Raw genomic sequence first — 10560 nt, 5'->3', positions numbered from 1 at the left:
TGACCATATAATTATTTTTTTCAAATTGTTTGACACTCGGTGAAAATACGATATCGCAAAAACTTTTTCTTTCTGTATCACCTGCTGGCTCCCACTGTTTCCTTTGAGACAGTGATTTCCTAGAAGGCCTTCAGCAGCCGCAACAGGAATGTGCTTGAGGTACCGAGCTGCGGCCAACCCTATTGCCTGCTGCTCAAAGCCAGCAGAGGTCAAATGCTCCGTGGAATTTTTTAATGCATAGTTAAGACATAAGTTAAAGATACGTCTTTCGATCAGCTTGGAGTGGGATGAATAAAAATGAAGCGGCGGCTTATTCACACGTGGCTCGTAACACCAACAGATGTGATCGTCGAGAGAAAAAGCCTGATGTCAAGAAAACAAATAGTGTTGTCTACGGGCATCTCATGCGTGACATCTAGCGTGCAAAGGCATTTTTGAAAAGCGGTCAGGGCTTTCGCAGTCTCTGCTTGAAAAGCGTTAGTATCGGAAGCGATAAGAACTAAGAAATCATCTACGTATCTAAACACTTACTTTACTTTTGATCCTTGAATCCGGCTGCTAAAAGTGCTATCAAGTTGTGCTAAAAATAAATCTTTGAGAACTGGCGCGATGTATTAGCCGATGCATATGCCCTGTTTTTGCAAGTAAGGCTTGCCATCCGACTGCAAAAAGTTTCCAAAGATAAAACTGTGGAATTCTAAAAGTCCTTCTAGAAATCCCAGACCTTTTCTGAAAGGACCTTTCAAAATAAGCCATAGATTTCTGGGAGTGGCTCTGCAGAGTTACTGGATTATATTGCATTAGTAATTTTTATGACTCCTTATTCTTGTAACCACCTGAAAACGGATGACCCGGACGTGATTTGAACACGCCACGCTATCGGGCTCGTAAATTTTTTATGGTAGTTTTATTCCGCATTACACAACCATACTCCAGCAAGTCAATCAACTTCTCGCAGGATTCAAGCGCAAGAACGAACTCACTTCGACAGAACCAGCCGTTGCAGCATTTACGGCCATCGTAAAGGCACTCTAGGCAGCTAGGCTGTTAACTCATATGTAATGCGACGCACGAACGTTTATCGTGGTTGAAGCATTCGAGACCGCAGCAGGTGCAGTTCTACAACGGTTGCACGACGACCAATATCGTCCAGTCTGGTTCTTCTCAAAACTGTTTTCAGCAGCAAAAACAAGAAACAGTACATTCGGTAGAGAACTACTTGGACTGTATTTTGCCGTAAAACACTTCCGCCATTTCCTGGAAGGTAGACAATTATTTTTTTGACCTATTACAAGCTTTTGACACACGTGTTTAATTTAACAACTTAACCATACCCCAAGGGAGATACGTCATATGTCCTTCGTGACCGAATTTACAACACACATAAAATTCGAGTCGGACAAAGACAACCCCGTCGCCGATGGGTTATCTCGTATACACATATAGGAGATTTTCAACTCGACCAGTACACATTGCAGTTCTCGCTCGAGCTTAAGAGGCGGACAGCGAGTTAAGTCACTTGTGCATTCCTCAAACATCCCCAATCCTTTGAGACGTCAACGTTCCTGAGAGTAACACAACGATTTTTTGCAATGTCTCTAAGGGCACACCGCGACCATACGTCTCTACTAAATGCTGCCACACTGTGTTTGACGCACTGCACACGCTGTTACACACTGGTACACGCCCTACGCAGCGTTTGGTCACATCACGCGTTGTGAGGCAGGGCATCAACGCAGATGTGAGGTGTTAGTCTCAAACGTGCCTTCAATGCCAAAACGTTAAAGTTCATCGACACCCGATCACACTTTGCGGTGTTTTTCATCAACCTGACACTCGCTTCAGCTACGCACATCTAGACATTGTGATATGATTACAATCATCGCAGGGTTTCCAATACAAACTGAAATGCGTAGACTGGTTTACGAGATGGCCTGAAGCGATTCCCACTGCCCACATGACAGCTGAACAGGTCGCCCATGCATTCATCACCACCTGGGTTAGCAGTTTTGGTAAATCATCTACCATCACTACTGACCGCGGTCGACAATTCGAATCGTCTCTTTCCGTTATCTTTCACAACTTCTGGGGGTCAATCGCACTCACACCTCGGCTCACCATCCGCTAGCCAACGGGTGGTGGAAAAGCCCTGATAGCACAATCCACGTATTCATCATGCTGAGCAGATATAATACCATTGGTATTGCTCGGCATACGCTCTGCCTTTAAGATTGTCCTGCGCTGCACAACTGCTGACCTGGTATACGTGACACTACCTTGCGTCTCCCGAGTGAATTTATTGAACCATCGACGGAGTCTGCCATCTTCGATATACAGGTTTTCTCCAGCCCTCCGCGTCTACGCATGGCACGGTTACGACCCTGTTCCACAAGAGCCACGCAACCATCTTCAATATTTGTAAGTCCAGCTTTGACGGAGTCTACCCACTTCTTCGACCGGAAGGATGCAGTAAAGAAGTTCCTTAAACCTCCTCACACCAGACCCTTCATAGTACTACACACAGAGAAGCCAAGCGCTTGATTTTTTTCATCAACGGTCGCACAGACACGGTATCCATAAATCGACTGAAGCGGGCCTTTTTCATAAGTGCCCACAACCCTCCTCATACACAAATCTCCTAACTGTACCTACAAATAAAAGTACACTTCTAAGACCACACACAACTTTTCATCACTCGTCACCCGACCTCCTCGCTAGGAGGGCAGTTTCTGTAGGGATTGCGTTAAAGAAGCACTTTCTATACAGACATGAGAAGCGCGAGAGGCACAGCACGAAACATCGTCAAGGTCCAAACCACTACCAGTTTTCCGACCCCTTACTCCCACAAGCATCCAGCAGGGTCGTGAAACGATATCGGGTTATAATGTTCATGGCTTTGCAAAGGTCGTAGTCTCTCCCAAGTATACTCGCACGTACCGCCACTTGTTCAGAAGCTTCTTGGTCGCAGTGAAATTGCAAAGTTAAAAGGGGTATTTTTTTCAGTCTTCCTTCGCAAAGCTCGATGACGTAGTTTTGGGATCGAAACTACCCGCCTGATGATAGTCGAGCGCGGCTCATGGATTGTACTCAAGAACTGCGTGAACACTCGACTTCGTATCGTAACAATGAATGCCTCGGCGGACATTCGAGTTCTGGATCGTGTCCAACCGCTGCGGTGATGAGAATTGCCGAACTCTAACAATGCCTGGAGGTCTGCATGCGTTTTCTACTTCACCAACCGCAGCCCGTGGGTATGATTAACGTTGGCATCATTAGATAGGCAGCAGGCCACGTGGCCACTTGTTCTGGGTCCGTGTTGAGGGGTTGAACTATGCTCATGTTTTTCAGATTTGTTTGCCTACTGCCATTGCCTAGAAAGAAAAACTAAGGCAAGTTTATCTAGTTTTTAACGTTAAAGAGTCATTCTAAGTAGCATTTAGCGAAAGTACAAAAATCGTTTCATGGTTCTTTTAGGTGGTAGCTAAGCGGGTGTAGGAATAAAATTGTCCCGGACAAAATGCTCCCACGGGATTGGTTCACACTTGGGCGCTCTTTGAAATTCTAGTGAACTAGTACCCTGAAGCTTTCTTCTAAACACGTGTGATGTATATTTTAATGTATTTAATAGTTTATTGTATATATTTTAGGAAACAACTAAAGAAGCCCAAAAGTTAATTTAAAGTCTTTTAGGGTCATTCCTGTCAAACGTCCCAGACGTTGCGCTCGACCACCTTCGATTTCTAAAATAAAAGTCATGGCCTTTTGCCGCATTGTCCGTAGCCATTCCCTAAAATATTTTTGACGAAAAAATTTGTTTGATGGCGTGAGCGCGGTTTTAACTTTTAAAAATAGCGTGAAACTAGGTATCACTCCATAATTTAGGAAAAATCAGTTTTTTTTATGGAACACCCAACAATATTTTTTTCTTATATCTGCACGGCTTTCGATTTGCAATGTGGTTGGGCTTGTGTAGTTTTGTTTAATTTATATATAAAAAAACCACAATTGGTTTTGGAAAATTTTAACACTTCTGTTATTTTATTTTAAAAAATATCTAATTCCTCCGGGGACTTAGTCGAACCTTTTACCGGCTGCCCTGCAGTATATAATGTATGAAAAAGGTTTAAACCGCTCAATTAAATATCTCGCAGTAAAAAATATCCTGAAGTTGCCAAAAAGTGCGTTTGGACGCAAAAAAAAACAACAGCCGTTTATTTCACCCTGAAGAGTTCCAAGTACAAATACAAAATGTGGTGGGTTTTAAAGAGCAATCAATTGTCTTTTGATTCTGAATTTTTAATCAAAGTGATCTTTGTTTAAAGCGAAAAAACAATTTTTAAATTTTAACTCTCGCACCACAACCCGGCGTCGCTTCTTAACGCCCCTTCGCCGCACAGCACACCACCGGCGACGATAGCTGACACGATTAGGTCCATAGAAAGAACGGAGTTTACTGCCGCTGCTTCACCTTGTCAGCCTTTTCAGCTCCAAGGGAAGAAACGGCGGCCATCGTGTTGATAATCAGAGGTGCCGCCAGTGCGTAGCCATAGCAGGCCCGTTGTGACCTCTGTACCCGAGGGCGGCTCCTCACACTCCGAAACGCGATGCCTAATCGCAAGGCGGCATCAGCTGACGTGGACTTCTCCGTCACGCATACTGCGGATAAAAGCGGAACTATTCAGCGACGCAAGAATTTGCCGTTTCAAAGCCGATTTAAACACAAACGAGGCGTGAGCCTCCAACGGCGCGCATTCGTTAACACCATGTCGCCTCGTCGTTTGAGATTGCCTGTTCAATGGGCTTTTGTGTTGCTGTTTACATAGTGTCCTGGCGTTGACAATAAAGAGTGATCGCGATGTGTACGTAAGCAACAGCAAGCTTACTAGTGGATGCTATGATACGGCAGCGCAAAGCATCTGCTGAAATCTAGACGGTTGAATACCACAGGAGGACACCGCCACGCAAAACAGTCGAAATACGAAAATCCATCAAGCAACAAGAGTGGAAAAAAGCTTCTTCCTACCAAGATGTACCCGACAACTCGAGGTCCTACTGTGTACCTGCGTGCGTAAACCGTGACACCGTCGCACTCTTTGCCACGCTCGACGGTGGCGTGCTGTGCAGAGAAGAGGCGCAAGAAACGACGCCAGGCTTCGGCGCGAGAGCCCAACTTGTAAATGTTTTTGTGTTTCTACTTAGAACAAAACTATTTTAGTTACACTTTCAAGAACAAAATACAATGAACTCTTCTGTAAAAGTCACCATGTTTCGTATTTTCCTTTAGGCCACCTCAAGGCAGAATCGACGGCTCTTGAAATGGAAAAACGAAATTTCGCACAAATTTAGTTGTTTTTCTACATGATATTTAGTTCTACGGCCTGAAACCTTTTTTTTATTTTATGCAGTATAGCTACAGGGCTCTCAATAAAAAAATTTACTCGTTTGCAGCAACGAGATAGTTTGTAACAAAACTATAAAAAATGCTATAATTCTTACATATTCCTTTTTTTTAATTGTTTTAAGCCAATATTTATGATGCTTATTATATAGCAATCCAAATACCGTGTGGGTTTTAGGCAGAACTATTCCACCTTTCCATAAATATATCTTACTTCTAGTGGAGAAGTAAGATATATTTATGGAGAAGTCCACGTCGCCTCGTAGAAGGCCACGTCGTCAGCTGATGCCGCCCGTCGATTAGGCATCGCGTTTCGGAGTGTGAGGAGCCGCCCTCGGATACAAAGTGCACAACGGGCCTGCTATGGCTACGCACTGGCGGCACCTCCGATGATCAACACGATGCCCGCCGTTTCTTCCCTTGCAGCTGAAAGGACGGACAAGGGGAAGCGGCAGTAAACTCCGTTCCTTCTTTGGACCGGTGGCCTGTTGTGCGGCGGAGAGGCGTTAAGAAGCGACGCCGGGTTGTGGTACGAGAGTTCAGCTTCAAAAATTTTTTTCTCGATTTAAACAAAAATTACTTTGATTTAAACTTTCAGAATCAAAAGACGATCGATTGTTCTTCAAAACCCATCATATTTTATATTTTTACTTGGAAAACCTCAGGTTGAAATAAACGGCTCTTTATGCGTGAAAACGTACTTTTTGGCAACTTCGGGTTTTTTTGTGTTTTTTTTACTGCGAGATATGTATTTGAGCGGCTGAAACATTTTTTTATACATTATATACCTGCAGTGCAGCCGGTAAAAAAACTCTATTAAGTCCCCGGAGCAATTATATAATATATTTTTTTAATAAAAACCAAAAATGTTAAAATTAATACAAAATTGTGTTTTAAAAAAATGTTTAAATTAAACAAAACTGCACAAGTTCAACCACATTGCAAATCGAAAGCCGTGCAGATTTAAGAAAAAAATATTGTTGGGTGTTTAATAAAAAAAGCAGATTTTTCCTAAATTATGGAGTGATACCTAGTTTCACGCTATTTTTAAAAGTTAAAACCGCGTTCACGCTATCAAATTTTGTTTTTCGTCAAATGTACTTTAGGGCATATGGGGACATTGCTGAAAAATGCAATAAATTTTGTTTTTCGAAATCGAAGGTGGTCAAGCGCAACGTCTGGGACGTTTTACATGGAAGGACCCATTATCGCTCACTCGGCGCTGAGGCTCATATTCGCAAAAGTCAGAGCACTGTACGAAGTTGGAGCTTGGAAGTCACTACACAAATACACACGCGCACACTAAAAGCGCAACATCGCATACACTCTGCGCTTGATTGGCAAAAGAGACGACGAACACAATTCGTACTTTTTTTGTTTTCAGCGCTCCTTGACTGCTCCTATCCGCTTTTACACACAAGACCCAATACAAATGCGTTCCTTTTGCACGTAAAGGCAATCGTGATATGTGACATTTTCTCAGCCAAATGCGTCTTAGCCATTTGCGACCAACTCGATGAGGAACCGGTATGCAAAATGTTTAGATATGTAGACGACTACTTGGATGTTATAAGAAGGTCTGAGAGTGTTTGGGAGGAAATAACTGTCATGGCAGTCTTTGATGTTTTCGGATGGTGCTCTGAAAGGCTCAGATTTACGCACGAACTTCGGGATGGTTGCTTTTTACCATTTCGAAACCTCAGGTTAGAATTCACAGGCAGTCATGTCTGCTGGTCGCAAAACCCAAGATTGAAGAAGGTTCTCCTTCCTTTCGACTCTTCGCATTCTAAACTCTAAAACTTCATCTTGCCTACATGCGGTTTTGGAGAAATCATGCAACCATGATTATGTTTTTCGTCTTGCCGCAGCTCCTGTCCGTGTCAGCGCGTGCGTCCCCATCCAGCCGGCGACACGATGACGGCGCAGCTTTGCTCCGGTTTACGAACCGCGAGTTACCATCCGCCACGCGCTCGTCGACCACAGTCTTGCCCGCTGGGATCAAGATCACAGAGGACCTCGCTCGTGCTATGCCATCAACAGCGACATCAACGGAAGCGCCTACAAAGGGACCCCCCCGGCTACAGCGCGCCAGTGGGCATGGAAGCTTTGCAGCGATGAGGTGGCTTATGTTTTTCGTCTTGCCGCAGCTCCTGTCCGTGTCAGCGCGTGCGTCCCCATCCAGCCGGCGACACGATGACGGCGCAGCTTTGCTCCGGTTTACGAACCGCGAGTTACCATCCGCCACGCGCTCGTCGACCACAGTCTTGCCCGCTGGGATCAAGATCACAGAGGACCTCGCTCGTGCTATGCCATCAACAGCGACATCAACGGAAGCGCCTACAAAGGGACCCCCCCGGCTACAGCGCGCCAGTGGGCATGGAAGCTTTGCAGCGATGAGGTGGCTTATGTTTTTCGTCTTGCCGCAGCTCCTGTCCGTGTCAGCGCGTGCGTCCCCATCCAGCCGGCGACACGATGACGGCGCAGCTTTGCTCCGGTTTACGAACCGCGAGTTACCATCCGCCACGCGCTCGTCGACCACAGTCTTGCCCGCTGGGATCAAGATCACAGAGGACCTCGCTCGTGCTATGCCATCAACAGCGACATCAACGGAAGCGCCTACAAAGGGACCCCCCCGGCTACAGCGCGCCAGTGGGCATGGAAGCTTTGCAGCGATGAGGTGGCTTATGTTTTTCGTCTTGCCGCAGCTCCTGTCCGTGTCAGCGCGTGCGTCCCCATCCAGCCGGCGACACGATGACGGCGCAGCTTTGCTCCGGTTTACGGACCGCGAGTTACCATCCGCCACGCGCTCGTCGACCACAGTCTTGCCCGCTGGGATCAAGATCACAGAGGACCTCGCTCGTGCTATGCCATCAACAGCGACATCAACGGAAGCGCCTACAAAGGGACCCCCCCGGCTACAGCGCGCCAGTGGGCATGGAAGCTTTGCAGCGATGAGGTGGCTTATGTTTTTCGTCTTGCCGCAGCTCCTGTCCGTGTCAGCGCGTGCGTCCCCATCCAGCCGGCGACACGATGACGGCGCAGCTTTGCTCCGGTTTACGAACCGCGAGTTACCATCCGCCACGCGCTCGTCGACCACAGTCTTGCCCGCTGGGATCAAGATCACAGAGGACCTCGCTCGTGCTATGCCATCAACAGCGACATCAACGGAAGCGCCTACAAAGGGACCCCCCCGGCTACAGCGCGCCAGTGGGCATGGAAGCTTTGCAGCGATGAGGTGGCTTATGTTTTTCGTCTTGCCGCAGCTCCTGTCCGTGTCAGCGCGTGCGTCCCCATCCAGCCGGCGACACGATGACGGCGCAGCTTTGCTCCGGTTTACGAACCGCGAGTTACCATCCGCCACGCGCTCGTCGACCACAGTCTTGCCCGCTGGGATCAAGATCACAGAGGACCTCGCTCGTGCTATGCCATCAACAGCGACATCAACGGAAGCGCCTACAAAGGGACCCCCCCGGCTACAGCGCGCCAGTGGGCATGGAAGCTTTGCAGCGATGAGGTGGCTTATGTTTTTCGTCTTGCCGCAGCTCCTGTCCGTGTCAGCGCGTGCGTCCCCATCCAGCCGGCGACACGATGACGGCGCAGCTTTGCTCCGGTTTACGGACCGCGAGTTACCATCCGCCACGCGCTCGTCGACCACAGTCTTGCCCGCTGGGATCAAGATCACAGAGGACCTCGCTCGTGCTATGCCATCAACAGCGACATCAACGGAAGCGCCTACAAAGGGACCCCCCCGGCTACAGCGCGCCAGTGGGCATGGAAGCTTTGCAGCGATGAGGTGGCTTATGTTTTTCGTCTTGCCGCAGCTCCTGTCCGTGTCAGCGCGTGCGTCCCCATCCAGCCGGCGACACGATGACGGCGCAGCTTTGCTCCGGTTTACGAACCGCGAGTTACCATCCGCCACGCGCTCGTCGACCACAGTCTTGCCCGCTGGGATCAAGATCACAGAGGACCTCGCTCGTGCTATGCCATCAACAGCGACATCAACGGAAGCGCCTACAAAGGGACCCCCCCGGCTACAGCGCGCCAGTGGGCATGGAAGCTTTGCAGCGATAAGGTGGCTTATGTTTTTCGTCTTGCCGCAGCTCCTGTCCGTGTCAGCGCGTGCGTCCCCATCCAGCCGGCGACACGATGACGGCGCAGCTTTGCTCCGGTTTACGAACCGCGAGTTACCATCCGCCACGCGCTCGTCGACCACAGTCTTGCCCGCTGGGATCAAGATCACAGAGGACCTCGCTCGTGCTATGCCATCAACAGCGACATCAACGGAAGCGCCTACAAAGGGACCCCCCCGGCTACAGCGCGCCAGTGGGCATGGAAGCTTTGCAGCGATGAGGTGGCTTATGTTTTTCGTCTTGCCGCAGCTCCTGTCCGTGTCAGCGCGTGCGTCCCCATCCAGCCGGCGACACGATGACGGCGCAGCTTTGCTCCGGTTTACGGACCGCGAGTTACCATCCGCCACGCGCTCGTCGACCACAGTCTTGCCCGCTGGGATCAAGATCACAGAGGACCTCGCTCGTGTTATGCCATCAACAGCGACATCAACGGAAGCGCCTACAAAGGGACCCCCCCGGCTACAGCGCGCCAGTGGGCATGGAAGCTTTGCAGCGATGAGGTGGCTTATGTTTTTCGTCTTGCCGCAGCTCCTGTCCGTGTCAGCGCGTGCGTCCCCATCCAGCCGGCGACACGATGACGGCGCAGCTTTGCTCCGGTTTACGGACCGCGAGTTACCATCCGCCACGCGCTCGTCGACCACAGTCTTGCCCGCTGGGATCAAGATCACAGAGGACCTCGCTCGTGCTATGCCATCAACAGCGACATCAACGGAAGCGCCTACAAAGGGACCCCCCCGGCTACAGCGCGCCAGTGGGCATGGAAGCTTTGCAGCGATGAGGTGGCTTATGTTTTTCGTCTTGCCGCAGCTCCTGTCCGTGTCAGCGCGTGCGTCCCCATCCAGCCGGCGACACGATGACGGCGCAGCTTTGCTCCGGTTTACGGACCGCGAGTTACCATCCGCCACGCGCTCGTCGACCACAGTCTTGCCCGCTGGGATCAAGATCACAGAGGACCTCGCTCGTGCTATGCCATCAACAGCGACATCAGCGGAAGCGCCTACAAAGGGACCCCCCCGGCTACAGCGCGCCAGT

The sequence above is a fragment of the Ixodes scapularis genome, unplaced genomic scaffold (assembly GCF_016920785.2).
Source record: "Ixodes scapularis isolate PalLabHiFi unplaced genomic scaffold, ASM1692078v2 PGA_scaffold1__304_contigs__length_218370807, whole genome shotgun sequence".
Classification (NCBI taxonomy): domain Eukaryota; kingdom Metazoa; phylum Arthropoda; class Arachnida; order Ixodida; family Ixodidae; genus Ixodes; species Ixodes scapularis.
Note: the sequence above shows the minus strand (reverse complement) of the source record.